Source organism: Lithobates pipiens, unplaced genomic scaffold (assembly GCF_037356315.1).
Source record: "Lithobates pipiens isolate NorthernLeopardFrog02 unplaced genomic scaffold, aLitPip1_a1.2 Scaffold_13, whole genome shotgun sequence".
Lineage (NCBI taxonomy): Eukaryota > Metazoa > Chordata > Amphibia > Anura > Ranidae > Lithobates > Lithobates pipiens.
In genome coordinates this window covers 107,996,610-108,011,180 of record NW_027507718.1, presented here as the reverse complement: position 1 = coordinate 108,011,180, position 14,571 = coordinate 107,996,610, and the positions used below count along the sequence as shown (strand labels likewise).

The 14,571-nt window shown below is 45.2% G+C and overlaps 1 protein-coding gene across 3 annotated transcripts in view; it reads left to right on the top strand.

The window, feature by feature from the left end:
- GNE (glucosamine (UDP-N-acetyl)-2-epimerase/N-acetylmannosamine kinase) overlaps positions 1 to 14,571 on the top strand; it is a 114,906-nt gene that overhangs the window by 45,155 nt on the left and 55,180 nt on the right. The window contains exon 1 of one of the 3 annotated variants that reach the window (XM_077475387.1): positions 1,372 to 1,564. The exons of 1 other annotated variant lie outside the window; for it this stretch is intronic. The gene's annotated coding sequence lies outside the window, so the exon portion shown is untranslated. Of the gene's footprint in view, positions 1 to 1,371; positions 1,565 to 14,571 lie in introns of those variants that run through there. One more of the 3 variants, XM_077475389.1, reaches the window with a different exon arrangement.

Below are 14,571 nucleotides of genomic sequence, written 5' to 3'. Positions count from 1 at the left end.
TTTTGTTTGTGTTGCCAGACGGTCCTAAAAGAGGACAGGCAGTGTTGAAATCTACTATTTCTAAATGGATCCATGAAGTGATTGTTCATGCTTATGGTTTAAAAAGAAAAATGTCTCCTTTTCATATCAAAGTGCACTCCACCAGGGCTGTTAGTGCTTCTTGGGCAATGCATCACCAAGCCTCCATGGCTCAGATCTGCAAGGCGGCAACTTGGTCTTCAGTCCATACATTTACCAGATTCTATCAAATTGATGTAAAAGGTCATGAGGCTATCGCCTTTGGGCACAGTGTACTGCAGGCTGCAGTATAAGTCCTCTAGCCTTTTAGTGCCCTACTTTTGTTGTGTCTCCCTCCCTTCAGTTGGCATTGCTATGGGACATCCCACATAGTAACTACAATGGCTCTGTGTCCCGTGATGTACGATAAGAAAATAGGATTTTTACCTGCAAAAAAAGCTTACCTGCAAAAACCTTTTCTTTGAAGTACATCACGTGACACAGAGGTCCCTCCGTACTTGGTATACACGTGTATTGCTTGGCTACAAAACTGAGGTACTCCCAGTAGTGGGAGGGGTTATATAGGGAGAGTACTTTTTGTCTTAGGGTGTGCCAGTGTCCATCACCTAAAGGTGGCCTATAACCCACATAGTAACTACTATGGCTCTGTGTCCCATGATGTACTTCAAAGTAAAGGATTTTAAAGATAAGCTTCTATAAAAATCCTATTTTAGAGCTGTCTTCAGGCCGGTCACGTGGCTTGCGGACGCTTTACAGCTCCGAGACATCACTTCTGCGGGAGGGGCCACGTTCTCCCTCTGACGTCTGCCGGGGAGATCACGTGACCTACAGAAACGATGTCTCGCAGCTGTAAAGCGGCCTGAAGGCAGTTCTAAAATAGGATTTTTATAACAGCTTACCTGTAAAATGTTTTTCTTTGAAGTACATCATGGGACACAGAGCCATAATAGTTACTACGTGGGTTAGAGGCCACGTTTAGGTGATGGACACTGACATGCCCACGCCATAATCGAAGCTTTACAATCACTTTAAGGGAGGTGAGCTTGTTTTTAATGTTGGCACCAGGTCTGTGTCTCCATGCAGAACCCTGTACACAGGTTATTTGGTTAGACACACAAAAGAGGGAGTGGTGGCAGAGATAAGCGTTTGTTCTGTGCAGGGTTCATGTCACCGGGAGCTGACATTAAATATTTGACTACACATCCATCTATCAGCCCCACGCACTTATAAACACAGCTCTTCACAAGCCAGCTGTTCCCGGCAGCAACGCCCACACGAAGCCCCGCCCAAGTGCGATGCTATTGGAGGACGGCTGCCTATGTCCCCCCACTCTGCTCGTGCTTGTTGCGTTGGGTACGTGGGTTGTGGCTACGCCCCGTTTCTCTGGCCCAACACTGCAGAAGCGCGAGCTTGCCGCAATCCTCTCTCATGCCCGCGCTTAGCTTGGCATCTCCAGCGTGGCAAAGGCCCCGGCTCTCCCTCCCTGCGCTGTGTGTGTGAAGCGGCAGGAGCCCGGAAGAGGGGACGGCGCCGTGTGTGTTGTAAGGTGACCGTATGTTTCTTCTTACTGGGCCCCCTCCTCGCCTGCTCCTCTCCGCCTCTTTCTTCCAATGCTGCTCTCTGCTCGCTCATTCTGTACTCTAGGTTTACAGTGACCAACATATGAATTAATACTAGGTATCTTACAGTGTAGGACCATACAGCCATAGCTCCCAACTGTCCCTGATTTGGAGCAATGCCCCCCTGTGCTCCTCATTTTGGTCTGATCTATATAGATGTATAGAAAATGCGAAATTGCTGCATTTGTAGATTTTAAAAGCCATAGTAGTAGTGGGTAAAAAAAAAAAAAAAAAGCCTTTGTGGATTTAATTAACTTTTTTTTTCTCCTTTTAAGCACCTCACGCCCGCCGGCTGTCAAATGATGGCTAGGTGGCGCAGCTCTCGTTCTGGGAGGCCGTTGTATGATGGCCTACCAGAATAACCGCTCTCGCGCGCCCATGGGGGCATGCATTGTGGCAATTGGTGGTGCAGTATGGTGTCAGTCTGACACACCACTACACCGATCTCAGTAAATAGCCATGCGATCAGCCGTGTCCAGTCACAGCTGATCACGATGTAAACCAGTAGAGACATTGATCGGCTTTTCCTCACTCATGTTTGACAGACTCAAGTAGAGGAGAGCTGATCGGCTGCTCTCCTGACTGGGGGGGTATGCGCTGATTGTTTATCAGCGCAGCCCCCCCCTTGGATGCCCACACTTGACCACCAGGAATTGGCACCACCCTGGACTACCAGGTATGCCACCCTAGACCACCAGGGAAATGCCAATCAGTGCCCATCCCCAATGCCTGCCAGTGCCATCAGTGATGCCTATCAGTGCCACCCATAAGTACCCATCAGTGAAGCAGAAAACTTATATAAAACATTTTATAACAGAAACAAAATAATATTTTTTTTTTCCAGGACACACAATAATTACTTAGGTTCTGTTGCTGATTAAGGTGGTAATTAAACGCAGTGCCTTATCTGCATTAAATCAGCCTCAGAACTAAGGATGAGCTCAGGCGTGTTCGCAAACGGCGTGTGCAGAGCCCCCCAGGAAGTCGCCACTGCGGAGCACTAATCACAAACAGTGAGACATTGTCCCGATGTGTGGCTGCAGAGATCGGGAAATGTCTCGCTGCCTGTGATTAGTGTGGTGCAGTGCTGACTTCCTGGCGAGCTCTGCGTTTGCGAACACGCTTGAGCTCATCCTTAGGCTACTTTCATACTAGGGCGTTGCTGGCGCTAAATCGGCGCTATATTTAGCGGCGCTATGTGGCCGCTAGCGTAGCAGGTTTAACCCACGCTTGCAGCCGAAAAAGGGTTAAAAAGTGCTGCTGCAGTGACGCTTTGCAGGCGGGTTTGCAGCGCTGCCCCATTGTTTTCTATGGGAAGGGGTGCTTTAGGAGCGGTAAATACACCGCTCCTATAGCGCTCCAAATATGCGGCTTGCAGGACTTTTTTGACCATCCTGCAAGCACACCGCTCCCGTGTGAAAGCCCTAGAGAGACAGGGCGCTATGCAGGTGCTATATTTTTTTTTTTTTTTAAGCACCTTACTCAGAACCTGTGTAATTGATGGGGCAAGCCTAGTGTTGGAGCATTTCATAAATTATACTTGTATGAAGCTGCACTTTCAATGGGAGAAAACTTGTGACAGGGCTGCTTCACACATTTTTCCTCTGTGCTCATTTTGAATGGCACCCCAATGCATTTAGGCAGCATCCGCACAGTGCAACGCACCACAATCAGCAATGGTGTTTCCCGACCCTGTAAAAGGTTTCAGATACCAGGAGGAAGGCATTCGAGTCATGTGACCGCTGTGATTGGCTACGGGAGATTACCAATCCTTGCTAGGAATGGCGTTTGGGGGTGTTTAGGATCCCACATGCTCGATCCTGCCAGGAAGGCAACACTGCACACTGCTAATCGCAGGCAGTGAGGCAATTCCTGATCCACGGCTGCACAGATGGTGAAATGTCTCACTGCCTGTGATTCCTAGCAGGATCCCACCCGAGCCCATGCCTACTGCCTGCTAAGGATGGGCTCAGGCGTCTTCGCTACTCCACGCGCCCACCGGGAAGCCCTACGATGCGCAGCGCTAATCGCATGTAGTGAGACCTTTCCCGATCTGTGCAGGCATCATCCCGGTATAACCACTGTAAATCAAGGACATCCTATGGTGGGCAAGTGGTTAAAGCATGACATGTTAGGTATTTATTTGGTGTAACATCCTATTTTATATTTTGCCCAGAAATAGGGTTTTATATTGTGCTTGTGTGCACTAGATTTCATCAAAGTGCATTTTTACCTGAAAATTTAATTTCATAAATCACGTGACATAAACAATTGCAGCAACGACCATTTTATTCTCTAGGGTCTCTGCCAATGTTTGGGAGTTCTAAGTAAGTTTGTAACAAAATCCTGATGTTTACATTGCGTTGCACACGTGTTTAAACCACTTTAATTTATCTTGACATCCAAGGCATATTGATTATGTACACTGGTAAAAAAAAAAGCTCTTTTTTTTTATTTATTTATTTATTTTGGACAAGGTACATACTACTTTGCAGTAAGGCCTCGTTTACACAGGGGCAGTAAAAACAGGCAGTTGAGCCATGGCTTTACCATCTTCTAAGGGTTGTCTCAGGCATGTTTGGATCGTAGTCCCAACCCACCTGAGCAATCCCGCCAGGAAGCCATCAATACAAACCGCCAATCGTGTGTGTGTGTGTGTGTGTGTGTGTGTGTGTGTGTGTGTGTCTGCAGGCTGGGAAATGCCTCGCTGCCTATGATGAGGGCTTTTTGGTGGGATTGCTTTAAAAGCCCCCTATAGGTCATCAGTTCAGTGTTACAGAGGTCTGGTGCTAGAATTATTGCTCTCATTCTGGCGTGTGCCGTGATATGTAATGTGTATCACAATCAGCATTTTCACTTATAGGCGCCCCCAACTCATACGTTTACATTTGTACATGCACATATGTGGGGGATTCTATGTACTTGGGTGTAACGTTACATTTTTTTACATTTTTTATTACTTAAATTTTCTTTTTTCTCATCACATGGGGACAAAAAGTCCCCTGATTGGATTTAATGATTGGAAAGAATGTAATGCAGTCCGTGGAGCACAGGGGAGACATCCAGGGTCTTTTACACCCTGGATGTCTCATTTAAGAGAACCCGTCAAATATATATATATATATATATATATATATATATATATATATATATATATATATATATATATATATATATATATATATATATAATATAAAAATTTGACGGGTTCTCTTAAATGAGACATCCAGGGTGTAAAAGACCCTGGATGTCTCCCCTGTGCTCCAAGGACTGCATTACATTCTTTCCAAGCTTTGATGACTGGGGAAACTGTCAATGGGGACCCAGAAGTGACATCATACACTTTCCCCTCCACCCTATGTGAATGAGTATCAGGTACATTGTACCCCTACCTTTTAAAAAAAAAAAAAAAAAAAAAAATGAAATAAAGTGTCAAAAATAAAACACAGTACACAGGTTTTTTAAAGTAATTTATTAAGGCAGCTCCGATTTCTTCTCTGCTGGGTCTTCACTGTCTTCTCGCTCTTTTGCCGGGTCTTCTCCACTGATGTCGTCTTGCCCTCTATGGTTCTTCTGCCTCTGCCGAGTCTTCTCGCTCTTTTTCCGGGTCTTCTCCCTCTGTTCTTCTGATGTTGACTCAACACTCTCTCGTGCTCTAATCCTGGGTGGATGGTGTTACACTACTTATATTAGCATGGGGTGGGGTCACCGGGGGGGGGGGAGGGTGCCCTTAGAATCCATAACAGAGCAAAGGGCCTGGTATGCACTTGGAGGGGGAACCCATTTATTTATTTTACTTTTGGCATAGAGTTTCCCCTAAAGTTTCATACACAAAGTGCCTGCGTTGTCGAGATCAAAGTCAGATCCCCGTTCATTGATGTTGGACTTCAAGACGCATGGCAAAGTCGGATCCACAGTCGTTATGTCGTACCAGTGTGATCCTGGCCTGAAACCATATTCCTGGAAAGGAATCTCAGGAATGCTGCAGGTTAAATACAATAAAACTGTTTGGCTGTGCAGTAATAAATTGTTTGCTTTTAGGTTTAATACGGCTTTAAAAAACAAAATACATATATTTCCACATTGTTTTGTATGGATGTGTTTTTTTTATTATTATTCAACAAGCTATTAAAGATAACCTGTTTGGCAATCTCTCTATGCTGTTGAATACTCCAAGCTATGGCTTGTGTGAAAAGAAATCTGTCATTAGAGAAACAATGAGCCTGCCATTACTGACCTGTGCTTAAAACTGGGGTTACCTGGCTGACCTAGTAATGTCAATGCTTTGTGTGTCACTGGCCTGGAAAAATGGTTAACAGGCACAGCATGTTCAGCTCTGCCTTTTTATCTGTACACTTGCATTGTGAACTGACTTGGCAACCATGTTAAATTCAACAAAATTGAATAGTGTATTGAGACCATTTTTCTTATACAAAGTGACCCGAGCCTTTGTCTTTGAAGCTTTTACAATATTTGTTGACTTAAAGGGATAAGAATGCCTTAGTATGAATAGAGTAGTCCATTTTTAATATGTCAAACATAGCACCTGTACACACACATGGAGGCTATGACAGGGCAAACCTGCAGATTAACTTTATTCCCATCCCCAGCACCATATGCCATACTTTCTTTAAGACCCCTTTCACACTGCAGCCGCATTCACTGAGCTTTTCGGCCGCTGGCGGGGCTTTTTTTTTTTTTGCCACAAAGAAGGGTTTTAAAAACCTCTCCGTGTGGCGGTGCTTCCGAAGCACTGCCCATTCATTCCAATGGGCAGGGCGTTTTGGGAGCGCTAAACACAGCGCTCCCAACCCGCCCCACTGGCAGGTGGCACTGTATGGCACTGATTGGCACTGGCAGGGGGCAATGGTTGGCACGTGGCACTGACAGATGGCATTGGCAGGTGGCACTAACTGGCATTGGCAGGTAGCACTGGATTGCACTGGATTGCACTGGCAGGTGGCACTGGATTGCACCGATTGGCACTGGCAGGTGGCACTAACTGGCATTGGCAGGTTGCACTGGATTTGCACTGGCATGTGACACTAACTGGCATTGGCAGGTGGCATGTGATGGTGGTGGCAGTGGTTGGCAGGTAGCACTGCTTGGCATTGGCGGGTGACACTAACTGGCGGCATTGAGGTTGGAACTGATGGGCACTGACAGGTGTCACTGATGGGCACCTATAGTCAGCACTGAGGTGCCACTAATGGGAACTTGCAGGCGGCACTGATGGGCAGCACTGGCAGGTGGCACTGGATTGCACTGGCAGGTGGCACTGCTTGGCATGTGGCACTAACTGGCATTGGCAGGTGGAAATGGTTGGCACGTGGCACTGACAGATGGCATTGGCAGGTGGTACTGGATGGCACTGCTTGGCACTGGCAGGTAGCACTGCTTGGCACTGGCAGATGGCTTTGGCATGTGGCACTGGATTGCACTGGTAGGTGGCACTGGATTGCACTGACTGGCATTGGCAGGTGGCACTAACTGGCATTGGCAGGTGGCACTAACTGGCATTGGCAGGTTGCACTGGATTTTCACTGGCAGGTGGCACTGACAGGTGGCACTGGCAGATGGCATTGGCATGTGGCAATAACTGGCAGGTGGCAATGGATGGCACTGATTGACACTGGCAGGTAGCACTGCTTGGCACTGGCAGGTGGCACTGGCAGATTGCACTGGCAGGTGGCAATGGGTGACACAGGTTGGCACTGGCAGGTTGCACTAACTGGCAGATGGCATTGGCAGGGGGCACTAACTGTCATTGGCAGGTGGCACTGGATGGCACTGGCATTGGCAGGTGGTACTGGATGGCATTGGCAGGTGGCACTGGATGGCACTGACAGGTAGCACTGGCAGGTTTCACAGCCAATAGTGTAACTGTGAAACTGAATGCTCCCTGCACTGCTGCACTGTGTGAATCTGTATGGAGAGAGAGGAGCTGACAAATTCAGCGTGATGTCAGAGGTGGGCGGGACCCGGCAGCTATCCAGCCAATGATTGGGCTGATTAAGAAAGGGGAAGGGCCACACTTATCAGCCCGCCCAGATCCCATCCCATTGGCTGTTGTTGGAAAGCTGGGTTCCGCCCACCCCGACATTCAGCCTCAATTTTTACAGCTCCTCTCCACACACAGTTTCACACACTGTGGCGCTGCTCTGCCAACAGTGTGTGGAGAAGGGAGGAGGATGTCAGAGGCTGCTGAGCTGCTCTCTTCTTGCTCCATCCCGACTACCAGACAGTGCTCTGTGTCTGGAGGCACCAGACAGCCCTGGGCTAATCAACTGACAGCTATAAGATTTACTGTTGCTGAAGGAGGAAGAAACCAACAGGAATGATAGACTGTCAAGGAAACAGAGATTTGAGAGGGAGAAAAGAAAAGCAGGAGAGGTGACCAGGCAGACACAAAGGAGTTAAACTTGCAAGGATAGTGTCTTATCTTTTCTCCCTGATTCTCTCTCACCAGCAGTCAGTGAGGCTCAGTTCACACACTGCCTAGACCTGAAAGTCCTGCAACTTTGCACAGGCATTCCTTGAAGTTGCTTGGCAATCTTCCTGTAATAAAAAAGAAACAAAGGGGTTGATTTACTAAAGGCAAATCCACTTTGCACTACAAGTGCACTTGTAAGTGCAGCCACTGTAGATCATTGTAGCTCTGAGGGGAAGCTTTGAAATGAGGGGAAGCTCTGCTGATTTTATCATCCAATCATGTGCAAGCTAAAAATGCTGTTTTTTATTTCCCCTAAATGTCCCCCTCTGATGTACAGTGACTTTACTTTCAAGTGCACTTGTATTGCAAAGTGGATTTGCCTTTAGTAAATAACCCCCAAAGTCCTGCGAGCCTCAATGTCTCCCTATGCCAAAATGACGCCACTATTAAGCTGCACGCGTTGAACACGTCTTATAAATTTGTGCATAAGAAAAAAACAAATATATATTAGGCTGCACTAAATGGTGTTACACCATGTGAGTCTGCATCATAGTCTATTCCCATAAACCCGCAGACACATGTAAACATATATAAAAAAAATGTAAAATATACATAAATCAAAAAATGATATAAATTGTATACACACAACTGATGGTGACACTAAAAAACAATTCCAAATAATTAAAGTGCTCATGTGACTCAATGTGATCAATATGCTAGTATGATCCAGTGGGGGTATATAAAATCCCCTCTTACGTACTAGCCAAAAAAGTGCTTCTGTGACCAAATCACATTCCTTATTGGAAAACGGTCCTATAGGAGATTTATGAAGGTCCTGCTGGTATGAAGTGCATATACGTGATATCAAGTGACACTCCTAATGACATGCTTCTAAATCTATCCGTGCTGCAAATCATGCATTGGTGCACTCTGGTGACCCCCTAGGTCAGTGATGGCAAACCTTAGCACCCCAGATGTTTTGGAACTACATTTCCCATGATGCTCATCTACACTGCAGAGTGCATGAGCATCATGGGAAATGTAGTTCCAAACAGCTGGGGTGCCAAGGTTCACCATCACTGCCCTAGGTAATATGCTCACCTTAGAGCATGTGAGTCAGCTGTTACACCTAGTCAGATCACGCGTATGAACCACTACAGGGTTCTAAGCTGTTTGCTGGACCACATAAATTCCCGATCCAGTAAACTCGGAGGTATATGAGAGAAAAGACCCAATAGTGCAATATCGCTTGAGGCAGGCCATATATGATTCAATTTTCTTTCCTTCCACCAAGGGTGGAAGGAAAGAAAATTGCTCAATTCCTCCAACGTAGTCTGTGTTGATGGGAGAATATTTCCTGCAGTGCAAAAGCGGTCCTTGCTGAACTGGAGTTTCGAACTGTGTCTGGCCAGCTTAAAGCTTCTGCCAGCCTACCCCTCTACCAAACCAAGACCTAATCAAGGCTGGAAATGTACATATGTAATTAAAGAAAGTGATCTGTCATTTTTGAGACCAAGGAGAGGAGAATTTCCAATAAGGAAGTGACTGTGGTGGGCAAAATGGCGGCCACCAGCAAATACTGGAGGCAGTTATTTAATGTAAAATGCATATTCTTTTGTTAAAGAACAATAATTATCAAACTGTTATGATTAAAGCTCTGCTTTAATTGTTCACCTTTTACAATTAAATTGCACTACATTAGGAGGTGCACAAGAGCACTTTAACTGAATAGCTAATATTTCAGTTACACAGAAGAGCTCTGCGACTGCAGTTATGCTAATTGAATGCTCTGTTCACAATTCCATCACGACTGTCACACACTGGGAGAAGGAGGCATCACAGGAGAAAATGGAGCAACACAAGTGAGATTTATCCATTCAGTAGAACTGTGCAAAGTTTGGAAATGCAACATCTTTTGAGCAGTTGCATATGCGTTCATAAATTCCCTGCAATGCTGCCTTCCCTTGTGTAATGTGATGCTTTCATGTAACTGCTGCCACTGGAAACAAATGACAGTATTTCTGTATATTTTCACAGTAGGTTAATGGTAAAGTTATACCGTGACAAGTTATTGTTTGCCCACTGCCTCAAAGTAAGCACAATCCTTCATTCCTCCTTTTAGAGCTATTATGTTTGTCACTCATTGCTAAAATTCATATCATTTGTCCTTTAAGGTATAGCAATGTTATATCATCTGTGGTTGGTAGGTATGCTGCTTCAGGAGTAAAAGGAGATGTAGGGCCAAAGCTCTTTGGCCCTACATCTGGGGATCGCAGGAGTGCACTTTGTTCTGCATTCCTGTGACCCATATTCAGCCGGCAGCGTTTCTTTGTTGTGCGTCTCAGAATACAGAGTATCTTTATATCCATTATGATTGAGTTATGTTGCCACCTTCAGGTGATTGCACACTTTAACCGCTTGCCGACTGCCGCACGAACATTTCCATTGCAGAATTACACGAACAAGCAAATGTACAGGTACATCTTTTTAAAATTTTGCCGCGGCACGTGCGACCTCTGTGACCGTGATCGCGGGTCCCACGGACTCGATGTCCGTGGGGATACCCGCGATCATCTCACGGGGAGGAAGAATGGGGAAATGCTGATGTAAAAAAAATAGACAGTACAGACCAAAAGTTTGGACACACCTTCTCATTCAAAGAGTTTTCTTTATTTTCATGACTATGAAAATTGTAGATTCACACTGAAGGCATCAAAACTATGAATTAACACATGTCCAATTATATACTGAACAAAAAAGTGTGAAACAACTGAAAATATGTCTTATATTTTAGGGTCTTCAAAGTAGCCACCTTTTTGCTTTGATCACTGCTTCGCACACTCTTGGCATTCTGTTGATGAGCTTCAAGAGGTAGTCACCTGAAATGGTTTTCCAACAGTCTTGAAGGAGTTCCCAGAGATGCTTAGCACTCGTTGGCCCTTTTGCCTTCACTCTGCTGTCCAGCACACCCCAAACCATCTCGATTGGGTTCAGGTCCGGTGACTGTGGAGGCCAGGTCCTCTGGCGCAGCACCCCATCACTCTCGTTCTTGGTCAAATAGCCCTTACACAGCCTGGAGGTGTGTTTGGGCTCATTGTCCTATTTGAAAAATAAATGATGGTCCAACTAAACGCAAACCGGATGGAATAGCATGCCGCTGCAAGATGCTGTGGTAGCCATGCTGGTTCAGTATGCCTTCAAGTTTGAATAAATCCCCAACAGTGTCACCAGCAAAGCACCCCCACACCATCACACCTCCTTCATGCTTCACGGTGGGAACCAGGCATGTAGAGTCCATCCGTTCACCTCTTCTGCGTCGCACAAAGACTCAGTGGTTGGAACCAAAGATCTCAAACTTGTACTCATCAGACCAAAGCACAGATTTCCACTGGTCTAATGTCTATTCCTTGTGTTCTTTAGCCCAAATAAGTCTCTTCTGCTTGTTGCCTGTCCTCAGCAGTGGTTTCCTAGCAGCTATTTTACTATGAAGGCCTGATTCACACAGTCTCCTCTTAACAGTTGTTCTAGAGATGTGTCTGCTGCTAGAACGCTGTGTGGCATTGACCTGTTCTCTAATCTGAGCTGCTGTTAACCTGCGATTTCTGAGGCTGGTGACTCAGATGAACTTATCGTCTGCAGCAGAGGTGACTCTTGGTCTTCCTTTCCTGGGGCGGTCCTCATGTGAGCCAGTTTCTTTGTAGCGCTTGATGGTTTTTGCCACTGCACTTGGGAAAACTTTGAAAGTGTCCCCAATTGTTCGGACTGACTGACCTTCATTTCTTAAAGTAATGATGGCCACTCGTTTTTCTTTACTTAGCTGCTATTTTCTTGCCATAATATAAAGTCTAAAGCCGCGTACACACGGGCGGACTGTCTGTCCAACTTAGTCCGCTGAAACACATTTCAGCGGACAGTCCGCTCGTGTGTGGGCTTCAGCTGACTTTTTCAGCGGACAGTCTGGCGGATTAAGTCTTTCGGAATTTCCGTAATATTGTCCGTCCAACTTTGGTTTCAGTGGACAGTCCGCTCGTGAGTAGGCAAGTTGGACGGACTAAGTATGGCGCATGCTCAGAAAGGATTTACACGGCGAAAGGTTGCATTGCTGTGTATTGGACTTCCTATTTCTAGTCCCGTCGTACGTGCTGTACACGTCATCGCGCAAGCTTTTAACGGACTGTCTGTTCATCGTGTGTGGTCAAGTCCGTTCATTCAAAAGTAGGACGGACTGTCTGTCAGGTTGTCTGACGGACTTAGTTGGCCAGACAGTCCGCCCGTGTGTACGCGGCTTAACAGTCTATTCAGTAGGACTATCAGCTGTGTACTGTATCCACCTCCTGCACAACACAACTGATTGTCCCAACCCCATTTATAAGGCTTGAAATCCCACTTATTAAACCTGACAGGGCATACCTGTGAAGTGAAAACCATTTCAGGTGACTACCTCTTGAAGCTCATCAACAGAATGCCAAGAGTGTGCGGAGCAGTAATCAAAGCAAAGGGTAGCTACTTTGAAGAACTTAGAATATAAGACAAATTTTCAGTTGTTTCACACTTTTTTGTTCAGTATTTAAGTAATTTAAGCAGTGATAATTTATCACCGCTCGGTAAATATGACAGGGGGACATGGTTACAGTGTTGGGGGATCTGAACGAGGCATAAAGAAGTTAATTATCTTCCTCTTTCCTCCTTAGATCCCTCCCAGATTCTCTCTTCACTCCCTGAGTCTCCACCTCTGAGCTGGTGAATTGGGGAGTGTGAATTCTGACACAGAACGCCAGTGAAGCGCTGAGATCGCAGCTTCATAAACTGCCCGTTACTGTATCGGTCTTTGAGGATTCTCCATGTGTGGAGATAATCTGCAGAACATATTCAAACACTTCTCCCCCGATTATCTCTGGTTCATAAACTGTTTATGGACTGTGATCAGTGGCGATCCTCGGGATCACTGCTGATCACTACTTCATAAATGGACACCAGAATCTGAAACCTTTGTATGGCAATCAATTAGCTTCCTGCTTCCAATTTCAAAGATTACTTGACCAAGCTGAGGTTGCAAGCTTATTGGGTACTCTGCACAGCTGCTCCAGAACTGATACATCGGTGTGACAATTCTAGTTAAATGCTGTGCCTATTCAGACTCTTTGTATACGGATTTGTGTACATTATGGGCCTGCACTTTGATGTTTACTTTTACTCTTTGATCAGTTAGACAGCCTTTCTTGTGGGAGGTGGATATTCAGCTTTTAGTTATGTTAAATATTTAACTGGAAAATCTTGTAAACTGCTGCTTTAGTATTGTAACCTGACCATGCAAGGTGTTTACTAGGCTGGATTGTTTTTCCATTACAGGCAATGGAATGTCAGAATACCAATGATTACTCCTCTGTCAGTAATGGGTGCGTGCATTGGAAACATGCAAAGTTAATCAGTAAGCAGTGCAAAAAGTAGTTGTAATGGGCAAAGTGCAGCTATTGGGGAAATTCATGTTTTATGTCTTATTTTAGTAGCTTAAATCTAGTTGCAGTGGGTTAGTACAGTTTGCTCATTGTTACTCCTTTTACGTATTGATTTTATGGCAGGATGTTTGAGGAGTGCCTTCATTTTGTGGTCTGCATTGCCAGTCGCCTCAGCAGCCAGTGGTAGTGCATTTGTTTGGGGGAAAAAAAAAGATGCATAATAAAAAATAAAAATAAAAAAAAGTTTTGTAAAAATTTAGTTCTACAATACATCCATGCTTTCTGCTGAAATGCAGTTACCATTTACTTTAGGTGAGATTCATGATTAGAGTACATGATCTTTCTAATTGCAGTATATTGTCATAATTCATTTTTTGTTTTTTTGTTTGTTGCATGGCCTGATTTTAGTCATTCTATCTAATAGGCCATCCTTCTAGAGCAGGTGTCCTCTGACTTTCTAAACAAAAGGCCAGTCTACAGTCCTTCAGAATTTAGAGGAGGGCCAAGCTGTGACCAGTGAAAATAGAAAATGCCTTGGCAACAGTGGTCAGTGGGAGTAAAAAAATGCCCCAGACTTGGTGGTCACAGGAGCTAGTGCCCATTGTTGGTAAAAAGAATAATGCCCCATCATTTGTGGCACTATTACTGCCACTGACACTACAGTAGTGTCAGAGAACGGAATTGTGCCCAATTTTTGGTGTCGGTAAGAAAAGCATCCCATTGTTGGTGTCAGTGGGAGTAATGGTATCCCCATAATTGAATTTGGTGAAAGGGATGGTGCCCCATCATTGATGTCCGTGAAAGGAACAGCGCCAACAGAAGGCAAAAAAACCCTTTCGCTGGTGTCCAGTGGGAGAATTTGTGCTTTTATCAGTGGTGACAATGAGAAATAATAAGCTTTGTATTCAATCAATAAACACAAAGCTTGCTCTGGCTGAGTGTGACATCATTAGCCAATCAGAAGAAGTTTTGTATTCAGTAATAGAATGCAAAGCTTTCGAAGAATGGCTGAGCTCTGCTTAGGCCAATGCTATTTTGTTCTAGG